This window comes from Ambystoma mexicanum, chromosome 4p (assembly GCF_040938575.1).
Source record: "Ambystoma mexicanum isolate Mex_15411 chromosome 4p, UKY_AmexF1_1, whole genome shotgun sequence".
Lineage (NCBI taxonomy): Eukaryota > Metazoa > Chordata > Amphibia > Caudata > Ambystomatidae > Ambystoma > Ambystoma mexicanum.
The window spans coordinates 930395186-930417132 of NC_090927.1; positions in this window are offsets into that span (position 1 = coordinate 930395186).

The following is a 21947-nucleotide window of genomic DNA, read 5'->3' on the forward strand; positions in this document are numbered from 1 at the left end:
GAACGTTGGCATCATCAGGCCACGTGGATCAGGGGCAGCTAGGTCATCTGCTGCCCCGCGTAGGCAGGCTGGGGAGGCTGCAGGGGCAGCTGCAGCTCCATCCACCCCACCTCTCACACACCCAGCCAGGACAGTGTCGGTCCAAGTCCATCATGCTGACATTCCCCCTGACACCATCACACTTGAGCTAATGCCTGCACCAACTCCCATGCTGAGTGTGCAATCCCACGCTCCTGCCCCTAGTGTCCAGAGCGGCGTAGGACACTCAGGATCCCCACCACCTTCCAAGCGGAAGAGGAAGAGAGCTCGTCCAGTAGAGGCTAATGCCACAGACACGGCTACACAGTCTGGCCCGTCAAGGAAGCCCAGCTTCAATGAGGCCGAACTGAATACACTTGTAGAATATGTGTCCACGCATGACCGCGAAATGGTGATTGTTGCAGGATCCAAGACCACACCTGCACAACGTCAGGCACACTGGCAGACCATTGCGGACATCATAAGTGCCCTTGGAATCGTGAGGCGCACAGCTAATGAATGCTACAAGCGCTGGAATGACCTGAAGCGCAGGGCAAAGAATAAGCTGGCCTCAAGTCATGCCGCAACTCTAGTGACTGGAGGTGGGTCTCCAGCAGACGACATAGAACTCACTCCACATGAGCAGGTTGCTGGGACCTACGTCACAGAGGAACAGATCCAAGGTGTGGGAGAACTGGCAGATTACAAGGCATTGTCCGGTGAGTGCACATGCATGTGTGTGTCATCCATGTGCATGGTGTGTGTGGGAGGGCTTCTGTTTCGGTGCCAGGTGAGGGTGTGTGTGCCTGAGTGGTTTGGGTCACCCATGTGCCTCTTCCTATACATTCTTGGCACCAGCATTTGGGTATAGCAGCATCCCTTCTGCCAACATTAGACATCCCGCCCAACACCACGCCAGTTGCCCTTGGAGTGTCATCTTACCACAACATTGTTGCTTATTTACCTCTGTTTATTCAGGCAGATTGTTTGCATACCACCACTTTTACTCGGGATTTCTCAGTCCTATTGTCACATGTCTGACATGGCTATGGTACAGTGGACTGGCTTAGTTTCCTGGACATGATTAGTTTAGACATGTCACTGTGCTATAGGACCATTTTGGACTGGCAGCTGCAGGTTAAACATTTGAACCATTTCAATGAAAAAATCAATTACATGAGCAAACTGGACTGAATGAACAATTGGTGACATCCTCTCCCTCTTCACTTCATGGCTAGGGTACATGCCATCTGTGTGATGGCATGTGTATTTGACCTGCCAATCAATGGCCAATGTGTGATGCCACTGCTAGGCAGCATGCAGCAAATGTGTTCATCTTCCATCTTGGTGTCATCAATGTGTGCCATCTGCCTCCCCTTCACACGCAGTGATGGTGCATGCATGGGAGGGTTTTAGTCATGTGGGACATGTGTCAATCAAGTACTGTTTCTGTAGCCTCTCAGCCCTAATTGTGTGCCATAGTGCTAATGCCTGTTTCCATTTGTTTTCTTTTATGTCTTTGCAGGGGATGACCCACTTGATACTGCTGGGGTTGTGGAGATGGTGCAAACCCAGGAGAGGTCTGAGGGCCGACCGAACACCAGTGAGGGACCTGGTGTGGTGGTGGGTGAGAACCCACAACTGCTGCAGGTCGTGCTCTCAAGGGGTGTCTCTGGCTGCACCTCCCCCGAGCTGTATTCAGGTGTCGATTCGGATGATGAGACCTATGTGCCGTCGCAGGTGAGTGTTCCTGGGAGGGATTCTGTTCTGTCCAACCCACCTGCACCAGGGTTAGAACCCTCAATGGGGATGTCAGTGTTGGCAGGTACGCCTTTGGTGGTTACGGATGCAGGGTCACACTCCGCGACATCTGATCCTGTTCTTGGGCCAGCAGATCAGAGGGGGAATGCAGTCCTGCAGCCTCAGGCAGTGCCGGCACAGCAAGGCGCAGTTCACCTTGCCCCAGACAGGTGTGGTGCCCGCCGACGTGGTGGCCGTACGCCACCTGGCAATACCGCATGGGAGCAATCCATATACGGTATCGCAACCCAACAGGCAGCATCATCAGAGATGATGGCTCAGGCCATGGATAGGGTGGCCACTTCCATTGTCCCCCCCGAAAGGCTGATGGAGCGACTACAGCAGGCAACCGACTCCATCTGCCAGTCACACAGGGAGGGGACATGTTGGCGTCTGACAGGGACAGGCGGGCGGCACTGGCGACTCTGCAGGAAGCCCTGAGGGTGGAACTCCTTCACCTCAGAACGACTCTTGTTGAGCTTGAGGCTTCAACAAACAGAAGGACAGAACAGCAGCTGGAGCTTCTCACACGTACGCTCTCAGCTGAGATGCAGGCAACTAGGGCGGAGATCCGGGCATCCTGTGAATTGTTGCATGGGGACCTCCGCAAACTCATCCTCCAGAACGAGACCTACCACACCCGCATGCTTGCAGCCATGGAGGAACAGACTAGGGCTTTGTGTGGGCTGCCTCCCATAGTGCCACCACCTCCTGATGCAGCTGCAGAGGGTGAGGAGAGCGACAGCAGTGATACTCCCACAATAGGGTAGCCGTGTAGGCCATGAGCCCATGGAGGTGTTTTTTTTTCGCAAGATCCACACAGGTGGGCTTTGTGGTGTGCACCCTGTCCCCGGACCTCCTGGGTGGCCTCCCCCAACCCCCGGGCCCATTGATGGCCATTTTTGATTGTTTTTTTTTTAATTTTTTTTTTTTTTTTTGGGACAGTGTGTTGCCTTGTGTGGCTCCCGTGGGCATACGCTGCATTGTGGCTGGGCACATGCAGACTTGTCATGAATTTGGTTCAGATGCTTGGGTTTTTGTGTCACACACCCCTCCTGCTTCCCGTTTCCATGGGCTTGCAAAGGGTGTGCCCAAGTGACATTGACGTACATGGTGACATTGGACTCCCATGAGCTGTGTGGGCAGTCTGTAGTCAATACTGTGTATACATTCATAGTGCATATTGTTGTATTGTAAACTGCATGGTATATTGATATGTGCCTCTGCATCCATCTCATCCTCCTAATTTGCAGGTCCATTCCTCATGTCTTCACAATGCAGTCCACCTTGGAACTGGAGTCCATGTTGTAAGCAGTGCACCTACACTCTTGCGTGGCGCTAACACTGTATACTTGGAAGTGTTCAGAGGGCTGGCATCATCAGGTAGTGAGGCAACCAAATTTTTAAGTCTGTAATGTCATGTTTAAGGTAGGTTGGAGGTTGTGTAGGTGATTGGTATTCTTGGTAAGTATTTGGTAATGTGTGTTGTAGGTCCTGCATTACTGTGAGCATTTCATGTGTGGACATGTTTCCATTAGGGACACTGTAGCTGGTGACACTTGGGGCATGTTGTGGGGATTAATTTCTTTCCTCTCACATTGCATGACATGCCATGGTGTGTTGTGTGGCCGTGCCATGCCGGGGAGGGGGTGGGTGATAGGGCACTGTTTTCATGTAGTATTTTGCGAGTGGGTATTCATTTCTGCAGCATGGAAGTGTCTTTTGATGACACTGCATTGGTGGTGTTTGTGTAGGTAGGGATGCACACATTGGCCCTCATTACGACCCTGGCGGAAAGTGACTGACCGGAGCGCCACAGCGTAAATAGCGTTTCCGCCATTGCACGAAGGAGCAAAGTGCGGCCCATTCCAACCCATCGGGCACGAGCACCACGCCACGGCGGAAGTGCAAAGTCCGCGATGGCGGAAATGACCCCAAAACGGCCCACACCGCCGCCGTACGGCGCCCTAGGTGCTATACCGCCACCCCTCTTAGCGGTCACCGCAGTGTGCGCCTACCGGAAAGTACGGTGACCGGAAATATACGGAAACGGAAGTAAAAACATGGGCCCGGAACGGGAAACATCCCGCCGTACAACTATAAAACCACTAAAACCACACAACCACTAAAATCACTACCCTGAAACACACCCCAACCCGTCACCCACCCTAGCGAAACCAAGAAAAATGGGAAAAGTAGCGAAGAAAGCGTGCGACCGCAAGCGGCAGGTCCACTTCTCCCGTGAGGAACTCACCGTGCTAACAGAGACCCTCCAGGAGAATGCTGCCGTCGTCTTCTCCACGCAAATGACCAGAACGGCACTTGCAAACAAGAAGACCATATGGGCTCTGGTGGCACAGCGGGTAAGTGCGGTGGGGACCGCACCCCGCACCCCACAGCAATGCCGCAAGCGATGGGACGACCTGCGGATACGCGTCCGCAGCATACTCTCTGCCAACCGCAACATTGCCACAGCCACCGGGGGAGGTCCTGAATCACCCATCAAGTTGACCCCCTGGGAAGAAATCTGTGCCTCCACCATCGGAATGGAGAGCATAGAGGGAGTCGGAGGGATGGAGAAAGGAGTGCAGACATCCGAAGATTCAGGTAGGTGGGCCAGATAAAACAATGCCAAATCCACACAGTCCATCCATGTGAAGTACCATGCGTCCACATAGTGCAACAGAAACACATGTCCAGGAGAACGTCCACACACATCGGCCTGATAGCGCACGTTAAAACCCACAATAAATACATAAATAATTAAAAACCCCTAATACACGCACTACACGTGCAGCAGGCACACCCTAACTGCAGGCTGCCAAACAACTGCACCCTCACTCCACACACAAATTAAAGCACCTCCAAGGCCCCGACCCAAATCACCCTCAGGTACCACCCCAAAGCATGTGATACAATGCCATTCCAATTCCCACAGACCCATCAATAACCCTCGCCCTCCTTTACTCCACCACAGGGTCCGATCCAAACGACGAGCTACAGGACACCCCTACCAGCACACCTGCAAAGAGGGCCAAGACCAACGGCCAGAGACCCTCCACCTCAGCTGCACGCATCAAGACACGGCAGCAGCACAAATCAGGTGGCAGCACAGAGGAGGGAACATCAACAGGCACCCCAGCAGCCAGCATGCCCACAACACCACCACCACAGGTCCCCCCAATGGATGCCACAGAAGGCACTGCCTCTGGTGGCAGCAGCACCATAGGTGACACCCCATTGATGGCAGCATGCTCGGACACAGAAAACGGGGATGTCGAAGTCAGATCCATCCATGACCTGTCCCAATCCCCCTGTCTGTCCCATCCCGTACAACATGAGGATACCACGCAGGGGCACCCACAAGACGACGACTGGCCATCCCCCACAAGCCCTGTGGCAAGGCAACATGAGGACAACAGCCCCTCTGTGGCACCCCCGCAAATGGCCATGGCCCAGCAGAGGCAACAGTCTCTCGACCAGTTAATCGTACAACAGCAGCAACTGGCCACACTCCTCAAGGACCATGCCGATGAATGTGGGGGCACTAAGGCAGACATAGAAACATCAACTGAGACACTTAGGGCAGAAATGGAGAGAGGTACAGAGACGCTAAGGGCACAAATGGAGAGTAGCACCGAGAGCCTGAGAGTCCAAATGGAGAGTAGCACCGAGAGCCTGAGAGTCCAAATGGAGAGAAGCACCGAGAGCCTGAGGGGGGAACTGCATGCGACGTCCAAAGACGTATGTGCCGAACTTGCCGCAGTGCGCCGTGTGCTCACTGAGCTCTCGCAAACCCTTAGGGACATGCATGGACGTGAGCAGGCAGACACATCATCCGTTGCAAGTTCCGTCCAGGGCAGCCCCCAACGTAGATCTGGAAGGAACCTGCGCTCCACAGGCAGGGGTGCCCCTGATACCCGCAGAGGGGGCTTGCAATAGCGACAGCCCACTGACAATGAGCATCTTTGGACACTGGTGTTCGGGGGGGAGGTAGGAGGGTGGAGGGGGTGTGTTGGGCTCACTTGGGTGGCGGGTCGATAGGGTGTTCAACATGACATCACATATGCCATAAAAAGTGCACGATCAACCAATGAGATGTGTGGACATTGATCTTTGTGTACTAGGCCATCATAGGCGTACAGTCCATATTGTGCATGTCCCAGACACACGCAGTGCCACGAGTCCCGTGTCCATGTATCAGCCACCAGGCGTGAGTACTAGAAGCATGCATCAATGAGATGCTGACGAATGTCACGGGCCTCCGGTGCCTCGCAGACTCCATGAGGTGCAGCCACATCCCCACCCTCATCATGACCATCATCAGGTGCTTGCAGTTCTGCGTCAGGGGGCATGGGCACATTTCTACGTACGCACATGTTGTGGAGCATGACACATGCCATGACCATCTTTGCAACCTTCTCATGGCGGTACAGGAGTGCCCCGCCAGACCTGCTGAGGCAGCGGAAACGAGTCTTCAGTAGGCCGAATGCCTGTTCAATGACTACACGGGTACGTGAGTGGGCATGGTTGTAGTCCTCCTCATGCTGGTCCCGTGGGTTCCGGACTGGTGTGAGGAGCCATCTCTTCAGTGGATATCCAGCATCACCTGTATGTGGACGAGAAACGTATGATGTGGAATGCCATTGATACGTACGCACACCCCCCCCTTCCTGCCAGGTCATTGCCAAATCACATACCCCACATAATCATGCATGTAATGAGACTCACCGAGTAGCCAGGATCTGTTCCCTGCGTGTCGCTCCATGTAGCGTGGTAATGTAGAGTTCCTCAAGACCATAGAATCATGGGTTGATCCAGGGAATCGGGCACAACAATGTGTAATGATCCTGTTGGAGTCACACACCATTTGTACATTCAGGGAATGAAATTGTTTTCGGTTGCGGTACTGGGCCTCCATGGCATGTGGGACGACCAATTCCACATGGGTGCAGTCGATGGCACCAATGCAACCCGGTATGCCGGCAAGTGCATGGAATCCCACTTTTGTGTTGGTAATTTCCTGCTCCAAGCGTGGTAGAGAGATGTAGTCGTCTGCGTGCTGCAGGAGGGCATCGAGCACTTGAAATAGTGTCCGTGAGAACAGTGGCTGAGAAATGCCATGCAACTGTCCGACTGTGTGCTGGTAGGTGCCTGTGGCCAGGAAGTGGAGTACAGACACCACCTTCAGTAGGGGTGGGATGGCGGTTGGGATATCTATCATGCTGACAAGGTCAGCCTGTGTCATGTCCACAATGGCGGCTATGGTGTCCCGGTCCAGACGGTAGAGGGTGTGGATCTGCTCATCAGTGAGGTTGAACGGATGTGCTCGGAGGCGTGGGATTGCGGGCTGCCTGCGTGGTGGTAGTGGCTGTGCTGGTGGGCCTTGCTGGCCCTGCCTTGGCCTCCTCCTCCTCCTGCGTCTCCTCCGTGCGGCTGGTTGTAGTTGGTGTTCGTCTTCTTCTTGGAGTTGGAGCACTTGCAGTGCTATCAGGTCCCCCAGGGCCAACATCGCGAGTCCTGCCGGTAGCATTTCGGTGTGGTTGTGGGAGGAGACTGGCTGTGCAATTTATGTGTTTTCAGGCTGTATGGCCTCCACCTGTGGTGATTAATTCCACCTGTGCAAACTGCTCTCCCCTTTGGCCGAGCACGTCCCGCGCACAACGCTGCAATTCGGGGAATGGCATCTTGCTATTGCAATCATGTATTTGTACCCGATGGCCGTGTAAGATTGGTTGATATGTTCATTCTGCTGTGGTCCCATTGTTTCACATACTATCTGTGCAGTCGCGAACAGACTTGTGAAGGGTCAGTGGAACGTAGTACTCGAGTAACGGTGGGCCCTCATGCATCACTGTACCGAGTTGCAACGACGGGCGGGGCGTCCCATTTGTGGGTGAAGGCAGTTGCCATTTTCACACACAGCCGCACTCGATGGAATAATTAGTGATTTCAAACGGCCACAGATGCCTTTTCGACGTGATGTTGCAAATGAGGAATTCGAAGGGCAGCGCTTTCGGTTTCCAGCTAGCGGCGAGGAGATGCCCACAGGTCTGACTGCAAATATAACGTTCTATTGTTCAATGTCCTTGAGACAGGGCCCATGGCGAGGAAGCAATGATTGATATGAATAGTTTGGGATGCGCAATAGCTACGTGGGCGATGAGGCCGGCCGTTCCCAAATACATGTTACTTCACAACACTGGAATTACGGGCTGGGGCACTGTGGATTTTGCAGGCTGCATAACGCACAGACTCAATGGATGTTTCTAATGTTATGTGAGTAATTATTCAGGCGTTTTGATCCCGGGATGAGGGAATGATGAATGGATGCATGGGCAGGTGATTTGATACAGAGTTTGCCATGTACAGGGCTTCTTGGGATCTATCCGCCTCCCCTACGCTATGTGATGCAGGGCTGCCATAGTGGGACCATCGTCTATCTGGCCTTGTTGAGCCCTCCCTGTCTCGACGCGCCCTCAGACACTTGTGTTCATGCACGTTAACATTCCCATCTGATGGATTCTGTTTTGACAGACGCATGCACAGGTACACTCGTTTGTGATGGTGTTTGCACCTCGATATAGATGGTTATGAGTCGCAAGTGGTTTTGGGGTGGTGATGATCCTTTGGAGTGGGCTAGCATGCATATGGCTGTGGATTTCGTGTGATCATTGAAGTGAGTTGTTGGAATGTAGTTCTGATGGCCATTCTGTTCTTTTTCTTTTCTTTTGGTTGACAGGTATCTCCTCCCCTTTTGCCACTGCCATCTGTATGCCACTCCTGCAGATGGGTTTTACTCCCGACACCTGCTGCTTCGTGTTAATCAGTGGAGCAGCATTACGATCTTATGGGACGATCGCCAATGGCCCACATGCCCTTACGCAGTACTGGTGGCTCGGAGCAACATTTCGGCCTTTCAGCTGGACTAGTGCCTCCCCATTGGGACGGCCCTGCGGTTCTGTGCGCTTCCATGTTGCCTTTTCGTACGTGAATGTGGCTCTGTGTACCATGGGGGAACAGGGCGACACACAAGTAGTGGCTGGTCATTTCTTGCGGATGCAGCCCACAATGGTGATTAGTGTTTTGGAGTTCATGGCCTGATGGCTGTATGGGCTTGGTGACTTTGATGTGCATAAAATTTCTATTCTGATTTGGCCCGTGTAGCGTTTTTCTTTGCAAGTGATGTGGCATATGCCTATTTGGGGGGCGATGTATTGTGAGGAGATCTGCATTGGGTTCCAGCTTCGGAGTTTAGTTGCGTGGTACTGTACTGGGCGCGTTTGCCTACTAAGCCCGTGAGGTCAGGGATGGGGGCTGCCAATATGACAGTTTGAATGTTGTCATGCTCAGGGGCGGGGGATTGGGTTTTGTGTAACAGATGCCGGTCAGCCAGGTGGACTGGTGGAATGATGTGATTCTCGGAATATTGCTGGTCACAGGTGCCTGTGTTTGCGTGCGTTTCTTGGTGGGGGACTGTGGTCATGTCCATTGGGATGGCTTCTGTATTCATGCCATCTGTGCCCTGCAGCTCCCATTGGCCCCTCTTGTGTTTCTTTTGTTCGTTGCCATGCATGGGTGACTTGTACATTTCAATGGTTGCATTGTGACTTCATTGCACCTACGGGGAGTTGTACTTTGTGGGCAGGGAGCGGTGTACAGGCACTCAGTGGGGCCGTTTACGGTTGATTTGCGATGCCGTACTTCACACCATGACGGAATGGTACATTACGCCATGCCTGATGGCGTTAGGTACATGTCCGCTAGGGTCGGAATTGGCGTACCCTTGCGCCATGGTGGTGTTTGCGGTTTCGCATGGCGCGCGCGCGCGTGCTTGGTGCAGTTAGCGTTGGCGTTCACTACGGTGTCGCTAATGGCTTCGTACTTTGCGGTGACGGGTCATAGTCGCACCGAGCGCTATTCGATGGCGGTATTGCATTTCCGCCATCGTTTTCCGATTTCCGCAAGGGTCGTAATGAGGGCCATTGTGACACTTCCACATGAACAATCTCAGGCTGCTATGGTTCTGACAGTTGACTGTCCCTTTGTTCATCTTAATTGTCAGGTCAAGCCATCATTGCTTATCACATGGTATGTGCCAGGGCTGTGTGCATCCACTGGGGTGTGATTTCTATGTGAAGTAATTAGCCACCAGCTGCGTACGGGCTGCCTCACCCCGTGACCTCTCCCCTCCCATGCGCAGCGGGCGTGCATGTGGTTGGGGATGTGGGGGCACCACCATGTCCACAGCCAGGCCCCGGCATGTTGCAACATTGTGCAGGACACATGCTGCCACTATGATCCTGCACACTACTGGGGGCGCATATAACAGCTGCCCGCCAGAACGGTCAAGGGAGCGAAAGCGTGACTTGAGCACTCCGAATGTGCGCTCCACTATGCCCCGGGTTGCAATATGGGCTGTGTTGTATCTTACCTCTGGAAGCGTGATGGGGTTCCAAATCTGCGTCATCATGTGGGTGCTCAGAGGGTAGACAATGTCCCCTGGTGAGGAGGTAATGGGTATCATTAGTGCGGTAGTGACATAACTCTGCATCTGACATGCATGCATGTGCAGTGGCATTCATACTCACCAAGCAGCCATGTATCGCCATGCCGCCCAGCTTCTAAGTCCCGGTTTAGGGTAGACATTCGGTAAATGAAGCTGTCGTGGGTGGACCCTGGATAGTTGGCATATACTGAGGTGATGATTCCCTTAGCATTACATACTACCTGCACGTTGATGGAATGCCAGTGCTTGCGGTTCCTATAGATGTGCTCAGATGCCCTGGGGGGACGTAGTGCCACATGGGTGCCGTCAATGGCACCTAGCACTTTTGGGAATTGTGCCATACCGTAGATATCGAGGGTGGCAGCCTGCCTTTCTGCAGGTGTCCTGGGCAGGTATATATGCCTACGGACTGATGGGCGTGCAGTGATGATGTTCAAGACCTGGTGTAGGCAGCGTGACTGCGTGGCCTGTGACACCCCACCCACTATGGCACTTGTCCGCTGAAATGATCCTGTGGCCAAGAAGTGCAGTACATTGAGGACCTTTTCCAGGGGGCTGAGTGCTTGGGAGCACAGGGTGGGTGATGTGAGGTCATCCTCCCACTCACTGACCAGGTCCAGTATTATGTGTGGTGGAAACCTGTACCTCCCATACACCTGGTCATCAGGCATCCCAAAAAGGCTGGTTCTGGGAGTGAAAATTCTGGCCCTCACTATCCTCCTCCTCCGCCTTTGGTAACCCACGGCCACTGCTGCTAGGAAAGGTATATTCATCCTGGCGTATGTTTGTTGTTTGCGCGCACTTTTATGCTGCGCGGGTCGACGTACGCCTGCTTCATGCTGGCGTACGTGTTTCAGGATTGGACCATTTATTTTTCGGCACGTCGTAGGCGAACGTGTGAATCTTCCCGCCCACCCCTGGAATACAAGTACCCCACTCTCACAGGCCCCGTCGCGTGTGGAGCTTCCCGCGCACCCCGAAGTACACGTACCCAGGCCAATCGCGTGTGGAACTTCCCACGCACCCCGAAGTACACGTACCCAGGCCAATCGCGTGTTGAACCTCCCGCGCACCCCGTAGTACACGTACCCAGGCCAATCGCGTGTGGAACTTCCTACGCACCCCGAAGTACACGTACCCAGGCCAATCGCGTGTGGAACCTCCCGCGCACCCCGTAGTACACGTACCCAGGCCAATCGCGTGTGGAACTTCCCGCGCACCCCGAAGTACACGTACCCAGGCCAATCACATGTGGAACGTCCCGCGCACCCCGTAGTACACGTACCCAGGCCAATCGCGTGTGGAACTTCCCATGCACCCCGAAGTACACGTACCCAGGTCAATCGCGTGTGGAACCTCCCGCGCACCCCGTAGTACACGTACCCAGGCCATTCGCGTGTGGAACCTCCCGCGCACCCCGTAGTACACGTACCCAGGCCAATCGCGCGTGGAACTTCCCGCGCACCCCGAAGTACATGTACCCAGGCCAATCGCGCGGCTGGGGGTGTGGGGGTGATGGGAGACATGGGTGGGGGCCTGGTGGAGGCTGCCCCTGGTGGCTGGGGGGTGGGGGTGGTGGTAGACATGGGTGGGGGCCTGGTGAAGGCTGCCCCTGCACTGCTGTGGGGTGGGGGTGATGGGAGACATGAGTGGGGGCCTGGTGGAGGCTGCCCCTGGTGGCTGGGGGGTGGGGGTGGTGGTAGACATGGGTGGGGGCCTGGTGGAGGCTGCCCCTGCACTTTTGGGGGGTGGGGGTGATGTGAGACATGAGTGGGGGCCTGGTGGAGGCTGCCCCTGGTGGCTGGGGGGTGGGGGTGGTGGTAGACACGGGTGGGGGCCTGGTGCACTGCTTCCTGCTGCCTGCACATCCTCCGCTGGCTGGGGTGCAGTCGTTGATGTGGCCACCCCTGCTGGACGTCCGACTCCCGACTGTGGCAGGGATGCCTCCTCCACCAGCCTGGCCGCACCGTCAGAGGCAGCTCCACAGGGCACCCAGGTGACTGATAGGTGGGAAGATGGAACGGAGGACGACTGGCGCATAGGGTTTCAGTTGAGGAGGGGGTCGTAGCAAGCCCCATCAAACGGAGGAATCCGGCCTGGGTGACCTGTCCCAGTAGTCCGACGCGGTCAACGAGCCATTCGAGATGACGTGCAGTCTCCTCATGAAAAGACTGCAGGTCCCCTCGCATGGCCCGTTGACGCAACGCCACACCAGTCAGGACAGGCTCAACCCGGACCCGGATAGCCACGTCCACAGGCAGAGGAAGGCCAGTTGTCGTGAGCTCATCCCCTGCCTGAAAACGGGTCTGGACGTAGGTATCCCTGCTGGTGCAAGATGATGCAGGGACAGGATTGCACACAGGCACCTCCGCGGTGACCTGTGCTGCCTCCTGTCCCTGGTCCTGCACTGCACCATTAGCACCATTGGAATCCCCACCTCCAGACCCCGTCTCTGTTGCTTGCACGGCCTCCTCCTCCACCAAACCCCCCACCAACCTGGATGACTCCGTGCCATCTTCCCCCGTTGGGTCCTGTGGGGTCCCAGCTGCCCCTTCTGCTGCCGAGGAGTCCAACTCCGACCTCCGCCTCTTGGACCTCCCCCCGGCAGCTGTGGCCTGGGACGCGGCACCGGACTCCTCACTCCCCGACGAGATCACAACCTGGGAGGGGAGCCGGGCCTTGCGTCTCCGGCTGGCGGTGCGAGATCTGCCGCTGTGCTCCACAGCACCTTCTCCGCCCTCTTCATCAGTTGATGCTGCAGACAGGGAGAAATAAAACACAAGCATCAGGGCACTGTACAATGGACACATACACACATGACAGTTGCACATGAGTTGCATTGGCAAACCTCAGACATGGCATCACAATCGGCAACACACATGTCATTTCAACTTGCACACATGAGCCATACCACAGCCACATCGCAACTGCCAGCACCATCCATACACATACAACAGCATGAGCAGGCAAAGGTGAGCCAGACATCACATGCAACACAGGGAGTGCACTACACATGCATGCACACCAACACACTTGCATGCATGTGTACACCTCAGCCAACTGTCGCAGTGTTCCGATGGGCATCCATGTCACATCTGCCAATCAGGCTTCCACATCCCGCTGTCACATGCATCCATGTTGCATCACTGTTGCACCCTTGTCAAATACACACACATGCACATGTACACAGTGCTGATACATGCAGCTGAAAACAACATACATGCGTGACATCACGAACATGCCCACTTACATACACATTCATCCAAACATGTGTGCCCAAACAACTGCATTTGGCATGCAAGCCTACACACACAAGCACCATCCATGTCTCACACATGACAGCCCTCGCATGTGTTAGCCTCACGGTCCTGTACACCCCCACCCGTACTCGGCCCCATACAAACAGATGTGCAACCGGCACATCACCACACGCACAGCTTACAATCATGATGCATGTACACTTACCGCTCGACTCCAGATGGGTCTGCCTCTCAAGGACCTGGACGTGGAGCGCTGGGGATATGCGTTCCAGGACCCTCATCTGATCTTCCGACAAGTGGCCCCGGCGCCCCTTAGCATACGCTGCCTTCAAGAGGCGCCGGGCCTTGTTCAGGGTCCTGGACCTAAAGTCCTCCCACCGCTTCTTGACATGTTGGAAGTCGCGGACTGCCACCCCCTCCACGTTGATGGCAGTCACGATGTCCGTCCAGATCCGAGTCAGTCCTTCCTTGTCGGCGCGCACACTTCCGTAGAGGGCACCATACTGCCCCAGGACTTGTTCCACCAGGACACCAACTTCCCTGGCACTGAAGCTGGTGCCCCTCTGCCTCTCTGGCCGGGGGTTGTCAGTGGTGCCAGATGTTGCAGTGCCCGACATGACAACCCCAGAGGCATGAGTGGGTGGGCAACTGGGTTCTGGGGCTGGGCTGTGGAGTGATGGAATCCCAGTCGGGAGTCTTTGGTTCCAGCAGGGGTGGTCACAGCAACAGCACCCCTGGCTGATGTGCAGGCAGCAAATGACAGGGCACGTGGGCAGCAGGCAGTCAGGCAGCAGCAGATGGCAGGTGGGAGCGTGCTCGGGGCTCTGGGGGGCAGTGATTCGGCCTTGTGGGCAGGAGCGTGGTCTTCCGTGTGCTTACGCGTGGCCAGCTTGATACGGAGTGATTTGGCATGTGAAAATCCTGCACGTCTGCGTGTAAATCAAGGAAAGGCCCTTAGCGCGTATGCACGTCAGCACGCATATGCGATTTCATTGGACCAAAGGCCCTTAGCGCGTAAGCGCGTCTGTGACGTGACGCGCGCGGGTTTTTCCCTCATTACACGTGATGACAGAGCACACGTGGATTTCCACCAATCGCGTGTGAAACTTCCTGCGCACCCCAGAAATACACGTACCCAGGCCAATCGCGTGTACGCTCACTTCCCTCCGATTACATGCGATGACACTCGGACGTGCAGTTTTACCACGTGTGCTCGCATATGCGATTTCATTGGCCCAAAGGCCACCACGCGCAGTTGTGACGTCACGCGCATGGCCGTAGAGCATGGCGCGTGTAAAAAAAAAAAAAGAGATACACGTCCGAGTGTCAAAGCGAGTAATTGGTGGAAATGGCCTCATCGCGTATGCGCGTCTGTGACGTGTGTATAAAAAGTACCTGTAGAACACCATTTCCTTGTATGTGCTTTTCGTGGAGAGCGAGTGGGTGAAATCTGTACTTCTTGTCGGTTCACACGCAATTTACTTCACAGCGTTTCCAGTTCGTACTCCCTGTTACCTCTGACAGCTTTTTCTCTTTTCCTCTTTTTCCTGGGCCTATTTCCTCAAACAGCGTTCCCTTCTACTGTTGTCCTGTCTCCTCAGACAGCGTACAATTCTTCTTTTGGCTGGGGTGTTGCCAACGCGCACACGCGCATATTTTTTACGCTTTTGTTCCTGGCAGACGTTGAGTCGCGCACGTATTTAACATCTGTGCTTGTCCCGTGTGTCGCGTACCCCTTCAGAGGTCATTCTAGGCTGCGTGTGACACGCATACGTTCATTCTTGTGTTTCTGGGTGCCACAGCGTAGTGCAGGTTTATTTTTCCACGCACGTGGTCTAGGAGGGGTTGCGTGCACCTTACTTCCCTTTTTTGGGGTGCCTGTGTGTTGCGTGACCCATCATCTTTCCCCAGGGGTGACATACAGCCTTGCTAGAGCACTAGGGTACGATTGCCATCTGGTACCCAACCCCTTTTACCCCCAATTGCCCAGGACAATAGTTCACATCGACTCTGATACGCACAATAACATCAGTGCCATGGCTGGGAGTCGACCAAGCCGTAAGGGTGGCAAAGGTGGCCGAGCCCCAAGTGGTGGCCGTGGTGGATCCAGTAGGGGACATGGCCGTGACTTGCAGGGTGTCCCTAACCCTCCATGTGCGGAGGAGCAGTCAGGGACATCCATGCCCCCCCCCCTGGTTGAGGTTACCGTGGCTGACACCATCCATGCTCAGCCCTTGTTGGACCAGCCCACTGTGGAACCAGACCTGGCACAGGGTGACTCCATGGCTGACTTCCAGGTCAGCAGGTCTAGGCCACGTGTGCCGGTGAACGTTGGCATCATCAGGCCACGTGGATCAGGGGCAGCTAGGTCATCTGCTGCCCCGCGTAGGCAGGCTGGGGAGGCTGCAGGGGCAGCTGCGGCTCCATCCACCCCACCTCTCACACACCCAGCCAGGACAATGTCGGTCCAAGTCCATCATGCTGACATTCCCCCTGACACCATCACACTTGAGCTAATGCCTGCACCAACTCCCATGCTGAGTGTGCAATCCCACGCTCCTGCCCCTAGTGTCCAGAGCGGCGTAGGACACTCAGGATCCCCACCACCTTCCAAGCGGAAGAGGAAGAGAGCTCGTCCAGTAGAGGCTAATGCCACAGACACGGCTACACAGTCTGGCCCGTCAAGGAAGCCCAGCTTCAATGAGGCCGAACTGAATACACTTGTAGAATATGTGTCCACGCATGACCGCGAAATGGTGATTGTTGCAGGATCCAAGACCACACCTGCACAACGTCAGGCACACTGGCAGACCATTGCGGACATCATAAGTGCCCTTGGAATCGTGAGGCGCACAGCTAATGAATGCTACAAGCGCTGGAATGACCTGAAGCGCAGGGCAAAGAATAAGCTGGCCTCAAGTCATGCCGCAACTCTAGTGACTGGAGGTGGGTCTCCAGCAGACGACATAGAACTCACTCCACATGAGCAGGTTGCTGGGACCTACGTCACGGAGGAACAGATCCAAGGTGTGGGAGAACTGGCAGATTACAAGGCATTGTCCGGTGAGTGCACATGCATGTGTGTGTCATCCATGTGCATGGTGTGTGTGGGAGGGCTTCTGTTTCGGTGCCAGGTGAGGGTGTGTGTGCCTGAGTGGTTTGGGTCACCCATGTGCCTCTTCCTATACATTCTTGGCACCAGCATTTCGGTATAGCAGCATCCCTTCTGCCAACATTAGACATCCCGCCCAACACCACGCCAGTTGCCCTTGGAGTGTCATCTTACCACAACATTGTTGCTTATTTACCTCTGTTTATTCAGGCAGATTGTTTGCATACCACCACTTTTACTCGGGATTTCTCAGTCCTATTGTCACATGTCTGACATGGCTATGGTACAGTGGACTGGCTTAGTTTCCTGGACATGATTAGTTTAGACATGTCACTGTGCTATAGGACCATTTTGGACTGGCAGCTGCAGGTTAAACATTTGAACCATTTCAATGAAAAAATCAATTACATGAGCAAACTGGACTGAATGAACAATTGGTGACATCCTCTCCCTCTTCACTTCATGGCTAGGGTACATGCCATCTGTGTGATGGCATGTGTATTTGACCTGCCAATCAATGGCCAATGTGTGATGCCACTGCTAGGCAGCATGCAGCAAATGTGTTCATCTTCCATCTTGGTGTCATCAATGTGTGCCATCTGCCTCCCCTTCACACGCAGTGATGGTGCATGCATGGGACGGTTTTAGTCATGTGGGACATGTGTCAATCAAGTACTGTTTCTGTAGCCTCTCAGCCCTAATTGTGTGCCATAGTGCTAATGCCTGTTTCCTTTTGTTTTCTTTTATGTCTTTGCAGGGGATGACCCACTTGATACTGCTGGGGTTGTGGAGATGGTGCAAACCCAGGAGAGGTCTGAGGGCCGACCGAACACCAGTGAGGGACCTGGTGTGGTGGTGGGTGAGAACCCACAACTGCTGCAGGTCGTGCTCTCAAGGGGTGTCTCTGGCTGCACCTCCCCCAAGCTGTATTCAGGTGTCGATTCGGATGATGAGACCTATGTGCCGTCGCAGGTGAGTGTTCCTGGGAGGGATTCTGTTCTGTCCAACCCACCTGCACCAGGGTTAGAACCCTCAATGGGGATGTCAGTGTTGGCAGGTACGCCTTTGGTGGTTACGGATGCAGGGTCACACTCCGCGACATCTGATCCTGTTCTTGGGCCAGCAGATCAGAGGGGGAATGCAGTCCTGCAGCCTCAGGCAGTGCCGGCACAGCAAGGCGCAGTTCGCCTTGCCCCAGACAGGTGTGGTGCCCGCCGACGTGGTGGCCGTACGCCACCTGGCAATACCGCATGGGAGCAATCCATATACGGTATCGCAACCCAACAGGCAGCATCATCAGAGATGATGGCTCAGGCCATGGATAGGGTGGCCACTTCCATTGTCCCCCCCGAAAGGCTGATGGAGCGACTACAGCAGGCAACCGACTCCATCTGCCAGTCACACAGGGAGGGGACATGTTGGCGTCTGACAGGGACAGGCGGGCGGCACTGGCGACTCTGCAGGAAGCCCTGAGGGTGGAACTCCTTCACCTCAGAACGACTCTTGTTGAGCTTGAGGCTTCAACAAACAGAAGGACAGAACAGCAGCTGGAGCGTCTCACACGTACGCTCTCAGCTGAGATGCAGGCAACTAGGGCGGAGATCCGGGCATCCCGTGAATTGTTGCATGGGGACCTCCGCAAACCCATCCTCCAGAACGAGACCTACCACACCCGCATGCTTGCAGCCATGGAGGAACAGACTAGGGCTTTGTGTGGGCTGCCTCCCATAGTGCCACCACCTCCTGATGCAGCTGCAGAGGGTGAGGAGAGCGACAGCAGTGATACTCCCACAATAGGGTAGCCGTGTAGGCCATGAGCCCATGGAGGTGTTTTTTTTTCGCAAGATCCACACAGGTGGGCTTTGTGGTGTGCACCCTGTCCCCGGACCTCCTGGGTGGCCTCCCCCAACCCCCGGGCCCATTGATGGCCATTTTTGATTTTTTTTTTTTTGGGACAGTGTGTTGCCTTGTGTGGCTCCCGTGAGCATACGCTGCATTGTGGCTGGGCACATGCAGGCTTGTCATGAATTTGGTTCAGATGCTTGGGTTTTTGTGTCACACACCCCTCCTGCTTCCCGTTTCCATGGGCTTGCAAAGGGTGTGCCCAAGTGACATTGACGTACATGGTGAGATTGGACTCCCATGAGCTGTGTGGGCAGTCTGTAGTCAACACTGTGTATACATTCATAGTGCATATTGTTGTATTGTAAACTGCATGGTATATTGATATGTGCCTCTGCATCCATCTCATCCTCCTAATTTGCAGGTCCATTCCTCATGTCTTCACAATGCAGTCCACCTTGGAACTGGAGTCCATGTTGTAAGCAGTGCACCTACACTCTTGCGTGGCGCTAACACTGTATACTTGGAAGTGTTCAGAGGGCTGGCATCATCAGGTAGTGAGGCAACCAAATTTTTAAGTCTGTAATGTCATGTTTAAGGTAGGTTGGAGGCTGTGTAGGTGATTGGTATTCTTGGTAAGTATTTGGTAATGTGTGTTGTAGGTCCTGCATTACTGTGAGCATTTCATGTGTGGACATGTTTCCATTAGGGACACTGTAGCTGGTGACACTTGGGGCATGTTGTGGGGATTAATTTCTTTCCTCTCACATTGCATGACATGCCATGGTGTGTTGTGTGGCCGTGCCATGCCGGGGAGGGGGTGGGTGACAGGGCACTGTTTTCATGTAGTATTTTGCGAGTGGGTATTCATTTCTGCAGCATGGAAGTGTCTTTTGATGACACTGCATTGGTGGTGTTTGTGTAGGTAGGGATGCACACATTGTGACACTTCCACATGAACAATCTCAGGCTGCTATGGTTCTGACAGTTGACTGTCCCTTTGTTCATCTTAATTGTCAGGTCAAGCCATCATTGCTTATCACATGGTATGTGCCAGGGCTGTGTGCATCCACTGGGGTGTGATTTCTATGTGAAGTAATTAGCCACCAGCTGCGTACGGGCTGCCTCACCCCGTGACCTCTCCCCTCCCATGCGCAGCGGGCGTGCATGTGGTTGGGGATGTGGGGGCACCACCATGTCCACAGCCAGGCCCCGGCATGTTGCAACATTGTGCAGGACACATGCTGCCACTATGATCCTGCACACTACTGGGGGCGCATATAACAGCTGCCCGCCAGAACGGTCAAGGGAGCGAAAGCGTGACTTGAGCACTCCGAATGTGCGCTCCACTATGCCCCGGGTTGCAATATGGGCTGTGTTGTATCTTACCTCTGGAAGCGTGATGGGGTTCCAAATCTGCGTCATCATGTGGGTGCTCAGAGGGTAGACAATGTCCCCTGGTGAGGAGGTGATGGGTATCATTAGTGCGGTAGTGACATAACTCTGCATCTGACATGCATGCATGTGCAGTGGCATTCATACTCACCAAGCAGCCATGTATCGCCATGCCGCCCAGCTTCTAAGTCCCGGTTTAGGGTAGACATTCGGTAAATGAAGCTGTCGTGGGTGGACCCTGGATAGTTGGCATATACTGAGGTGATGATTCCCTTAGCATTACATACTACCTGCACGTTGATGGAATGCCAGTGCTTGCGGTTCCTATAGATGTGCTCAGATGCCCTGGGGGGACGTAGTGACACATGGGTGCCGTCAATGGCACCTAGCACCTTTGGGAATTGTGCCATACCGTAGATATCGAGGGTGGCAGCCTGCCTTTCTGCAGGTGTCCTGGGCAGGTATATATGCCTACGGACTGATGGGCGTGCAGTGATGATGTTCAAGACCTGGTGTAGGCAGCGTGACTGCGTGGCCTGTGACACCCCACCCACTATGGCACTTGTCCGCTGAAATGATCCTGTGGCCAAGAAGTGCAGTACATTGAGGACCTTTTCCAGGGGGCTGAGTGCTTGGGAGCACAGGGTGGGTGATGTGAGGTCATCCTCCCACTCACCGACCAGGTCCAGTATTATGTGTGGTGGAAACCTGTAACTCCCATACACCTGGTCATCAGGCATCCCAAAAAGGCTGGTTCTGGGAGTGAAAATTCTGGCCCTCACTATCCTCCTCCTCCGCCTTTGGTAACCCACGGCCACTGCTGCTAGGAAAGGTATATTCATCCTGGCGTATGTTTGTTGTTTGCGCGCACTTTTATGCTGCGCGGGTCGACGTACGCCTACTTCATGCTGGCGTACGTGTTTCAGGATTGGACCATTTATTTTTCGGCACGTCGTAGGCGAACGTGTGAATCTTCCCGCCCACCCCTGGAGTACAAGTACCCCACTCTCACAGGCCCAGTCGCGTGTGGAGCTTCCCGCGCACCCCGAAGTACACGTACCCAGGCCAATCGCGTGTGGAACTTCCCACGCACCCCGAAGTACACGTACCCAGGCCAATCGCGTGTTGAACCTCCCGCGCACCCCGTAGTACACGTACCCAGGCCAATCGCGTGTGGAACTTCCTACGCACCCCGAAGTACACGTACCCAGGCCAATCGCGTGTGGAACCTCCCGCGCACCCCGTAGTACACGTACCCAGGCCAATCGCGTGTGGAACTTCCCGCGCACCCCGAAGTACACGTACCCAGGCCAATCACGTGTGGAACGTCCCGCGCACCCCGTAGTACACGTACCCAGGCCAATCGCGTGTGGAACTTCCCATGCACCCCGAAGTACACATACCCAGGTCAATCGCGTGTGGAACCTCCCGCGCACCCCGTAGTACACGTACCCAGGCCATTCACGTGTGGAACCTCCCGCGCACCCCGTAGTACACGTACCCAGGCCAATCGCGCGTGGAACTTCCCGCGCACCCCGAAGTACATGTACCCAGGCCAATCGCGCGGCTGGGGGTGTGGGGGTGATGGGAGACATGGGTGGGGGCCTGGTGGAGGCTGCCCCTGGTGGCTGGGGGGTGGGGGTGGTGGTAGACATGGGTGGGGGCCTGGTGAAGGCTGCCCCTGCACTGCTGTGGGGTGGGGGTGATGGGAGACATGAGTGGGGGCCTGGTGGAGGCTGCCCCTGGTGGCTGGGGGGTGGGGGTGGTGGTAGACATGGGTGGGGGCCTGGTGGAGGCTGCCCCTGCACTTTTGGGGGGTGGGGGTGATGGGAGACATGAGTGGGGGCCTGGTGGAGGCTGCCCCTGGTGGCTGGGGGGTGGGGGTGGTGGTAGACATGGGTGGGGGCCTGGTGGAGGCTGCCCCTGCACTGCTGGGGGGTGGGGGTGATGGGAGACATGAGTGGGGGCCTGGTGGAGGCTGCCCCTGGTGGCTGGGGGGTGGGCGTGCAGG